The following is a 10,899-nucleotide window of genomic DNA, read 5'->3' on the forward strand; positions in this document are numbered from 1 at the left end:
CTGGTTAGCTGCATCAGCCATCATTCATGCAATGGTGCCTGAAATATAATGAACGCTTCTTTGCTGGGGCTTGTGTGGACAGTAAATGAGTAACATGCATAAATGAAGCAATCCACCCCCAATGACAAATCAGTACACAGAGGGATGGCGGAGAACAAGGACTGGAGCATGGCCTAAAAGCAAATATTGAAGCTGCAAAGAAAGGCAGTCAGGCTGATAGCTGGTGTCTTTTCGTTTTAGCTTACAGACTAAGTAGGGAATCAAAATGACAGTTGGACACCTCCCAACCTAGAAGTCCTATTTTTTAACATCAGATTAGTTGCAACTCTGGCTTTTTCTAAGCTGGGGTGGCTTAGGGACAGTTAATTACTGTATGCTTTACTTATATTTTGCTTTGACTACTGGCTGTGCCTTAATGTGAAGCTAACCTTAAAGCATCTATGCACTTTATCTGCACATGGAATTGCAATGAATACAAAATGTGGCAGCAAGGCTGCTTATTGGTACAAAGTCCATGCATCATTATAATGCTTACACTGAAAAATCTGCAGATGTTGTCAACTACCTACTGTAGGACCTTTAAAGTTCTAATGCAGGACTTTACTGTCTGAGAAACCAGCATTTTTGCTATACCCCTGTCCTGTTACTTAAATCAGAAAGACAAGCTGTTTCAAAGAGTTGTCAGCTGCCAGAGGCTTGGCTGTCTAGTCCGTGGCAAAGAGCCTTTTCCTCTGTGGCTGGAATGCATTCTCTATGGAGGTGCCTTGGGCCTCTTCTCCCAGAAGTTAGGAAAACAATGAAAACTTAACCATATACCAAACTTTGCACTGTTAGCTGAATTGATTTGGATTTTGTTAAGAGTGATTTTAAATTTGTCTTCATTTTAGTATAATTATAATACCTGATTTTACTACAGGTAGTCCTCAACTTACAACAGCTCATTTAGTGACCAAAGTTATAAAAACACTGAAAAAAGTGACTTATGACTGTTTTTCACACTTATGACCGTTGTAACATCCCTGTGGTCACATGATCAAAACTCAGACATGGTAGCTGACTCATATGGGGTCCCGGGATCATGTGATCCCCTTCTGTGAACTTCTGAGAAGCAAAGTCAATTGGGAAGCCCTATTCCCTTTAACAGCCATGTTACTGGCTTAACAGCTGCAGTGATTTGCTTAACAACTGTGACAAGAAAGATCATAAAATGGAGCAAAATTCACTTAACAAATGTCTCACTCATTAACAGGAACTTTGGTCTCCATTGTGATTATAAGTTGAGGACTAACTGTACTTTGTAATTAATATTGTAATTTCTCTGGATTTATAGTCCTTCTCAATCAGGATACTCCCCTTGTCACCTGATGAGTTGAGCCTTATCAAAGACCAGGAAGGACTGAAAAATCACTGGGCTGAACACATTTCCAACTTACTCAATTGGCACTAACCCAAATGCCTTGCAAGGGGTTCCAATACATCTCAGCAAACATTTAGTCCACAGAGGAGATGCCTGATGACTTCAGTGCCGTCATTGTGACACTGTCATATTGTGATTCTCTATAAAAATAAGGAAAACAAACCAGACCGCAGAAACTACAAAGGTATCTCTCTGCTGTCCATCACAGGCTAGATCTTTGCCTGCATTGTCCTGAACAGACTTATCATTATCTCAGAAAGGAACCTCCCAAAGGTGCAGTGTGGCTTTCAGCCAGAATGGAATACAGCAGGTAGGATGTTTGCCACAAGGCAAGTCCACGAGAAGTGCATCAAGCAGAACAAGCCTATTTACTCTGTCTTTACTAACTGGACAAAAGCATTTGACATGGTAAACCGGGAGGCATTCTGAATCATCCTGAGATGTTACGGATGCCCAAATAAATTCATGAAGTTGATTCAGTTACTTCAATCATGGAATGGCATAACAGGTTCTTTACAATGATGATACATCAGCTGCATTTGCCATTTCCAACGAGGTAAAACAGGGTTGTGTCCTATTCTGCTCTTTACTTGCATGTTGTCACATGCTGTCCAGGGTCTGAAGAAGTGTACACCAAATAGTGATTGGATGGCTCTCTCTTTGACGCTTGAATGCACAGATGAAATGCCTCCATACAGTCATTCAAGAAACCTTCTTTGCTGATGAGTGGGCATGCCTGGAACACAAAGATAGGGATCTAGAGCAGCGATCGCCAACCGGTGTGCCACGGCCCACTGGTGGTCTGCAAGAAAATTTTGGTGATCCGCAGAGAAATGTCACCCCCAGAGCACCCACCAAAGCAATTAATCCAGGCTGCGCAGGAACACAAGGCTGCACCGCCCACATGGCCCACGGGTACTCTACCTGCCCGCTCACTCCTTACCTGGCAAGCTTGCCTGCTAAGATGCTATTTTTCCTTTTTCCGACCATCAGCTGTTCTGCTGTGCTGGGAGATTTAGATTAGCTAGAAAGCAGGAAATCGTTGGATTACTTGCTTTCTAGCTAATCTTTAGAACTTCAGCTCTGCTTTCTTAGGACCTTCCTTAGGACTGAAGCAGTGCAGACTCAGCTAGTCGATGCAGAAACACAGATCTCGAAGTAAATCTATGATTCTGTGAGCAATTCAATCTGCCTGCCTGCTTTGCCTGATTTTGGGTAAAAGTTGCTCTTTTTTTAATAAAAAAATTCAATATTTACATATATGGTGTGCTGTGAGTTAATTTTGTGAGTTTGCTTGCAAGCAACTTTTATGTGACAGACTCAGCTAGCCGATGGCAGATAGATCTCTGAATGAATCTGTGATTCTCTGAGCAACTTAATCTGCCTGCCTGCTTTGCCTGATTTTGGGTAAAAGTTGCTCTTTTTTACAAAAAATTCAATATTTATATAAATATTTATATTTACATACAAGCCATGCCCAGCCAGTCACATGACCACCAAGCCACACCGACAAATTAGGCCACGCCCACAGAACCAGTTAAGAAATTTGAAACCCACCCCTGCCTCTGTATGTGTGTGTGTGTGTGTGTGTGTGTGAGAGAGAGAGAGAGAGAGAGAGAGAGAGGGAGGGAGGGAGAGAGAGAGAGAGGTTAGATCATCTCTCTCTCTCTCTCCCATGAACGTCAGCAAGCCACTGTCAGTCATATTAGTGGTCCCCGGGATTTAAAATTATGAGTTTGGTGGTCCCTGAGGTCCAAAAGGTTGGCGACCCCTGATCTAGGGGTAATGCTGAACAAATCATCAGATTCTGCTTGATTATCACCTTGAACAAAACTGAAGTACTTTACCGGCTCATGCCAAATAACAAAATCCAAAGAACAAAATATTCGCTGTTGACAACTGACAAATGTAAACAGCCTTCCAATACTTGCAAGCATTATCTCAATGGACAAAGGAATTGATTCTAGGATCAGAAAAAACAGCCAGGCATTGGGGTGGCTGCATATTAGAGTGCTCAATCAATACAACAACCATATCTCCACAAAGCTGAAAGTGTACATTGCTGCGGTTACCTTTTCTCTCCTATACGGATGTAAATCCTGGACTCTGTACTGAAGACACATCAAACAGTTGCAGAAATTTCACATGTGCACTCTCTGCTCCATTCTTGGTATTCATTGGCAAGACCATGTCTCCAACCTGGAGTCTTAGCTCGCAGGGTTTCCATCAGCATTGAGTCCCTGATTATCATAGCCTAGATGAGATGGGTGGGACATATCATAAGAATGGGTCTGCCCTATGCCTTGAAAATTGTTCTAAAGCAGGGTCCCCAACCACCGGTCCGCGGACCGGTGCAGTCCGTGGAACAAGTCCTACCGGGCAGCTGGCTTGCTGGCGCCGCCATCTTGTTTTTGATGAAAAGTGCTTCGGTGAGCTTTTCCGGGTAGAAAGCTCACCGGAAGCACTTTTCATCAAAACAAATGCCTTGATGGCGCAGCTGATGTCGGGCCGGGCCATAAAAAAGGTTGGGGATCACTGTTCTGAAGTATACTGGAACTGAAGAAGAGACCATGAGTTTGACCGTGCAAGCACTACAAAGACACTGTGAAAGAAACCCAATGTCACTGTCATACCCAGTCAAGGGAAATGGTAATTGTGCCTGCTGACAGAATCCACTGGTGAGCCCTGTGCTATGAAGTCTCCACCAGCTTTGAAGACAGGCGCCACCAAAAACTGATAGAAAACCTTGAGTGGTGTCACAAAATAACACCCACATTTCGCTATAACGATCGACTTCCAGTGCCCTCATTGTGCTAGACTCTGTGTTTCCAGATTGGAAAGCCACCTCCCTCTCTCCACAGATGAACTACACAATAGCGTGTCTTCTTCGAACCTAAAGGATTACCTTACAGATAGTTCTTGACTTATGGCTACAATTGAGATTAACACAGACTTATGGCTACAATTGAGATTAACACAATTAACACAGTTGAGAAAGTCCAGAAATATTTCACAAGAAGAGTTCTCCACTCCTCTATTTGTTGCAGAATACCTTATGCCACCAGACTTGAAATTCTACACCTAGAAAACCTAGAACTACGCCGCCTTCGGTCCGATCTAAATAGAGTATATAAAATCATACATTACAATGTCCTACCTGTCAATGAATACTTCAGCTTCAACCATAACAACACAAGAGCACACAATAGATACAAACTCAAGGTTAATTGCACCAAACTTGATTGCAGGAAATACAACTTCAGCAACAGAGTGGTCAATGTCTGGAATACTCTATCTAACTCTGTGGTTTCTTCCCCAAACCCCAAAAACTTTAACTGTCTACTATTGACCTCATCCCTTTCCTAAGAGGTCTGTAGGGGGTGTGCATAAGCGCACCAACGTGTCTACCATCCCTGTCCTATTGTTTCTTATATATATTTTTTTTTTTTTATATGTATCCATGTATTCATAACTATGTTTTTACTTATACCTATTATCTTGTAAGCAATTGACAAATAAAAATAAATAAATAAAATTGAGACTGGAATGTCTGTCGTTGAGCAAAGCAATGATTGTGGCGAGCTTGACAACCAGTCATTAATATGAACAGATTGCTAACCAACCGTGGGGGTGATACAACATTTTGGTACAACTTTCCAAAGCCATCATAATTTTGGATCATTATTAAACAGTGGTAAGTTGAAGACTACCAGTACCTGTATACATTATAACTTCTCTCAGCCATCTCAATTGCACAGAAAGATACTTTACATTGAATACATACTGTATGTTGACGAGATAAAGAAATCCCATGTAAAACAACTGTTTGTGACTCAGCACTTACTTTACTAGTCTTACTTTTAAAAAAATCTTTATTCAACTGAGGTTACAACTAAATCAGATGTTGGAGAAGCGGCATGGGAAACGCAGAGTCTTGCAATTGAGCCTGCCCCATTCCTGCTGCAATGCAATAATTGAAGGGTTTTTTTTTCCCCTGCTAGTTGATGACCTGCTAAACTTAAGAAAACTACAGAAGGCCAGAGAATTAATACTTGCTACTTGCCCGTAATCAGAAGAGCACTTTTTGGCAAATGGAATCAAGAGGCAGGATAAGGAGCAGTAGTTGGGGCAGTACCTGTCATGCCAGGATTGGTGTCTGCTGACATACGAATAGGTGGAGCAAATATCATAACAAAATGGATCACAGCCATTTTATCAAGGGTTTCTGTACAGTATTATTTTGTAAATGTAATTTGTAAAAGAAAGTTCTCATATTTAAGATAATAAGCTAAGAATGCAACAGCACTACTTCTAACAGCTTGTTTTCACTATGTGGCTTGTTTACAGAAGTATCACCTGTTCTGTTTTATTTGCTTCATGTTATCAGATCAGAACAACTCTAGATAAGCTGCAAAATTTCTTAGAGCCATCATTGCCTTAGTTAGGAAAGTACTACCTTAATTTTAAGGTTTTACAATTATGTAATTTTTAGATTTTTATGATGTTTCATATCTTTTTGTCATACATGATTGATTACTGAAGGCAATAAAGCTATATAATAATTTTTCTAAGAAAATCAATTATCTAGAAGTGATGGAAGGTTTCAGATGGCTGCCAACCTGGAAAATTCCTAGAAGAATAAGACAAACAAGACACATGCATTTCTTGGATTGCAAGAAACTTGCTCCAGCTGTAGTTTTGCAACATAAAATTCCTGGAAAATTCTTTATCTTGTAATATGATACAAACAGCTTTGCACTTCCTTGAAAATATCTTCAAAAATATAACAGCCACAGTCATGTCCTAAAATTACACAAACTTCATCCTATATATATCCTATATCCCAGTGATGGCTAACCTATGACACGCGTGTCACTCGTGACACGCCGAGGCACTTTGACTGACACGCCTGTTGGTGTGGGGAAAACCTGCACATTTAGAGGCTGCCTGTGCTCTGCTCCAATCCCTGCTCCCTGCTTGTTGCGTGGAGGCGTGGTGTCACCACTGCCACGAGATCTTTGTAGCAGAGAACCAGTTTTAACCGCCATAAACTGAGGTTTGTCAGTTTCATTACCTCAGGAACGCTACAGGAGGAAAGGAGATCCATGAGGTTCACAGCCCTGTAAGGTGGCCTTCCGATCTCCACATCCTGCACCTGCAGCCCTGAGACCAAGGAGATGAGTTTCACAGCCCTGTGTGATCACCCCAGCCCAGTCCATCATAAACATCGCAGGAGGACTGCACCACAACAACCAGACACAGTGCTCATGATATTACCAAATTATTGGTATTTCTTGAAGTGACACACGACCCGAGGAAGGCTACACTTTTTCCCGATTTTCGACACACCAAGCTGAAAAGGTTAGCCATCACTGCTATATCCTATACATATCCTTCATCCTATACATATGTAATCCTGCTGTGTTTACTGACTCTTAAACCTAGGCAAGACAGAAAATAAAACTAATTCACCTTGGGCCCCAAACTGTAAGTGTAGGTGTTCATATAGCTCTCTCCCAGGTTTCATAGCAACTATATTTTAGGGATGAACAAGTTTCCCTCCAAGGTAGCCAGTGTTCTCACTACACTTAGAAAATGTGTTCACTGACATCAGGGCTCTGCTAATTCCCTCTTGGCTTTTGCTCTCTGGGGTCCTGCTCTCTCCAAGTGAGGGAGAATCAAAGATCAAGGAAAATTCAAAGCCTTCTCCATTCACTATCCTGTTTCCATGAGTCAATGATACAGACTGGTCTAGGGGGATGAGAATAGCCTAATTATGTTTGCTCAATGGCCTCCTAAAACCTGCTGCTGAAAATTTTAATTTGTCTGCAAGCAGTTAACTTGTATTTTACCCTTTTCATCTTTCATTGCCCTGCAAAAGTTATAAACCATACTACCACTGCCCATAAAAAACGTATTACCCCCCTATATGAATTGCCAGCCTCTCTTACGAGAAGTCACTTTGTACCCAAAGCAGAGTAACACAAACACATTCTAGGATACTATTGCTCAGTCAAGCCACAACTGTAAGGAAGATTTGTTTGTATAGCTTTCCAACTGATACAGGGTTATCATGGGTCCTCTGCTTTTGAGAGACTGAAAAGTTAAAGCACAACAGTAAGGCTGCCAAAATCTGGGCAATTGCTAGATGGCAGAGAAGAGACAGAGAAAAATCTCTTTCAGATTTTGGCAGCCCCCAATTGGGTAGGTACATACTGGTACCTTGACATACAATGAACTTGCATTATCACTAGCCTCTTACATGCTAATTTGAAACAAAGTGTATTTCTCTCCAAGATACCTTAACAGATCTCTGCATTATCCCCCCCGCCCCCCAAAAAATCAATCTTTTCCCTCCCTTTCAGAAAGGGAAAAAAGACTTCGTGTTGTTTTTCACATGTACTACTACATCAGTAGAACTCCCATTCATCTCTGGGAAATTGTTCATACCATATTTTAAACCAGTGTTCAAATACAGCACAAGGCAACCTGACATGGATTTGACCCTTTTTCAGAACAGTACGGTATGGAACATGGCTCAAATAACTCCCAGCTCAAATTGCCAAGTCGGGTAGGATGTCTTATGCACTTCCACTGCAAGTCAACACATAAATACCTGCCATGTGTAAAAAGCAGCTATTGCTGTTCCCAGGTTCCTTTCTACTTCAAAACGGCTGCAGAGAGCAGGTGAGCTGTGTGACCTGTCCCCTAGTTCGTGACTGCAAGCTGGCATTGCTGGCATTTCCAAGAGTCAGTTCTAGTAGGCATGTGTGTTTGCTCCCTGACCCTTGTCTGGGTACCTCAGACAGCTGAAACCCACAGCTTTGGGTCAGATTTTGAACAGAGGAAAGGATACAAACCAGGGGCCACAGGGTTAGTTGGAATCTGAATGCTCTCCAAATGTCAGAATCCGGCCTCTAGATGCCGACATCAAGTTGTAATAATGTGACAGAAACATATGGCTGGAAAGTATGTATTCATGATGTTTAATTTTCATTCAATTCATTTTTCCCTTAACCTCACCTACTCCTTTTGGAACTGTGGTTCCCAGAATAATGTTCAAAGTTTAATTCTGGCACTTAGCCTAGAAAAAGTCCAGAATCAAAGGGTAGAAGGAAAAAAAACCCTAAGGTTACTCTTCTGCTTCTTATGGGCTCTCAACTATTTCTTTCTACTTACCAAAGCCTCGACCACTGCCCATCCATGTCTAGGAGAAGTCTCAGTCAAGGTTTTCTTACATGTATTCAAAATATTGTTAATTGTGAATCTTTTTCATGATTGCAGATGCCAGGATGGTATGCAAAGACTAAGGTCAAAATAATCACACAATATGCAATGAAACAAGGAAGGGACATGCCCTTTTCTTATTCTCCTCCCAAAAGCTCAACATACATAATAGGGGTTTTAATTCTAGATTCCTCTCTAACTAGAAAACATATTTAGGAACCTGGACTTATCATTCCTTTTTAGACATTACCAAGCCAATCTATATATATCAAAGCGAAATACCACTCATGCATCATCACAAAATCTCCAGAACCGTAAAGCCGACGAACTTGAAATTTGGCAGGTATGTTCCTCTTGGCTTCTAGGTACTCACTAAGAAATGATTTTTTGAAATGACCATCAAAGCATTACTATTTCATATACTATTATTAACATGCTCTGATGCTAAGGAGTTCTACTCCTCCTCCCCACCTGAAAAGAAATCTGTTCCAAATGCAAAATACAAGCAGAGGAGTTTCGGTTTCAGTTTCACAGCACCAAGCAGCTTTAGTACAGAACACTTGAGCTAAGCCATGACTAGGCTCCTTGCTGTCTCCTTCTTGCTCACACAGCAAATACTGCTTCAGTTTCCAAACAGCCCTCAACTCTCTCACATACTGACAGGACGCTAGCCAGATGAATGGATGCTGGTAGGCAGAAGCAGAATTCCCCCCTCCCTTATTTTCCTCCTGGAAAACTAAGCCCGACCACATAGTTTCATAGCGAAGCACGGGTATCAAGCTAGTTATGGATAAACTTGTGTATATCATGATAAAGAAAACTATGTCTTCATACAAAATATGAATAGTCACTAGACTATTTTCTTGCCACTAAATCTACCAAGAATTGCTTTTTCTTTCTGATCAAATTAATGCTACCAACCTCAACATGACGCTTGTTGGATATGCATAAACTCCACATTCTGCAAATTGCCCTGATCATAGCCTGCTGTGACAATAAGAGATGCAGTCTATCCTCATACGAAGACCAGACTGAGAAAGCTGGTATATTGTATATTGATGCAATTCACTACTGTACTCAGTCATTTATATAGACATGAAAGTTAGTTAATTGCATATCTGGAAAAATACTGCAGGCCTAGTATTTGTAAATTGGATGAAACAAGAAATCATGTTTTAATATGGTATTTATTTAATAAACCAATAATAAATATTTGTTTTAACATTTTTATTAATAAAAACCAATAAAAATAACATCTTCTGCTAACATATGGAATAAGTCAAGTAATATTTTCCATTAGTTGGATCTTTTTTTTTAACCTTCTCAGCTTTATTGCCTCAACTTTGTTTTTTTTTGTCAGATTTCCTTCTACAGATTTTCCTCCACTTATGACTAGTTACTTCATGATCATTCAACATTATGACAGACCCATGAAAAGCTACTTACAACCAGTTTTGAAGTTATCACTGCTGCAGGACCATATGATTGTGTGAACAAAATTCAGGCAGACTCACCCTTATGATCAGCCACGGGGTGACACAGCCTAACACCCCTAACAACCATCTCCCATTCATTCCACCTTGCTGATCCCTGCAGGCCGTGGGATCATTCTGTGCCCCTGGGTCCTGAACTCTCCTCTCCTCCTCCCCACCAACTGCTCGCTTGCTTGCACTTGAGCTTGTGTTGGAAAAGGAGAGCAAGATGCTCTGCCCCTCAGCATCCTGTCCCAGAAGTGTGTAGCATTTCCAGAGTGTCCCAAAGAATTGTGGCCATCTAAAAATGGCACACACGTCTGGGACTGCGCCACATCAGCTGAAGGGATACCGAGGGGTGGAACAATCTGCTCCTCCTTTCACAATATGATCTCCCGAGCTCTATAGAATGTGAGTGATTGATGAGGTATGAGGAGGGAATGGGACCCAATGGGTAGGAAATGAGGCACAAGACCTGTAGACTCCCTGAGGGACAGGAAGCAGATCAAAAGGTCCCTCATGGGCTGAGGAAGGCATTAGGAGGCCTCCCAAGGCCTTCCCCACCTGAAGCATCCTGTGCTCTGCTTAATAACACATGCAGCCACTTAAGGACTGCGAGAGAAGGGATGGGGGTTAAGTAAGGCAGTTAGGCAATCTCCACAACAAGCTTAATAACTGCAATAACTTGCAATTGTAATAAGCAGGCTCCATTATGGCAGTAAGTTGAGGACTACCTGTACAGCTTCTCATTAGCCCAAATATGTCTTCTTTATTTTCTTGGCA

At 41.5% G+C, this 10,899-nt stretch overlaps 1 long non-coding RNA gene across 1 annotated transcript in view; it reads right to left on the minus strand.

Annotated features, from left to right (window-relative positions):
* Nucleotides 1–8,127, minus strand: part of LOC148133000 (uncharacterized) — a 70,608-nt gene extending 62,481 nt beyond the window's left edge. Inside the window, exon 1 of the long non-coding RNA XR_015745799.1 lies at nucleotides 8,034–8,127. This is a non-coding gene — a long non-coding RNA (uncharacterized LOC148133000). The remainder of the gene's footprint in view (nucleotides 1–8,033) is intronic.
* Nucleotides 8,128–10,899: the final 2,772 nt, after the last annotated feature.

Source organism: Notechis scutatus, chromosome 1, assembly GCF_049901735.1.
Source record: "Notechis scutatus isolate UNSWTSFEM ecotype Mainland chromosome 1, rNotScu1.2, whole genome shotgun sequence".
Lineage (NCBI taxonomy): Eukaryota > Metazoa > Chordata > Lepidosauria > Squamata > Elapidae > Notechis > Notechis scutatus.